The sequence below is a fragment of the Penaeus monodon genome, chromosome 27 (genome assembly GCF_015228065.2).
Source record: "Penaeus monodon isolate SGIC_2016 chromosome 27, NSTDA_Pmon_1, whole genome shotgun sequence".
NCBI lineage: Eukaryota > Metazoa > Arthropoda > Malacostraca > Decapoda > Penaeidae > Penaeus > Penaeus monodon.
In genome coordinates, this window is record NC_051412.1 from 25513513 (window position 1) to 25514062 (window position 550).

Consider the following 550-nt stretch of genomic DNA (forward strand, 5'->3'; position numbering starts at 1 on the left):
TTAAGGATTTGCTGGCAAATATCAGGACTCTTTAATTTAGTTGCAGATTAATGCTAGGTTCTAACAGCTGACAGCAAAGTCTTTTAAAAATGAAGTTCTCAGGTTGTCTGTATATTTATACGTAGCGTTATTGTTGCGTCATACACCCAACTACAGAATGAAGTCCCTATAAATTGCTTTGGTAATTAATTAGAAAATCAAATACATCGATAGATACATACTTAAATACTTCACCTTTCTCCTAATAACGTACATAGTCATCAGTAAGACAGGATAAGTAGAAAAAAGAATTGTAATAATGAAACTAGAACTTGTTGTCTGGGGTCAACGTTATCTCGAAGTACACGTGTGGAGGCTAAGGAGTGTACACATGAAAAAGGTTCTGTTTCTAATCACACATGATTTTTAGATTAATTTTACACTTGCACATTTGCTATTGATTTATGTTCTGTGGTTCTGGTCTTTCGAGAGCATTGGTGGATTTAGGGGATGGGGCACATCTGGGCACATGCCACTCTCAAAAATAAGAAAAAAGGTATTGGAGAAAGAG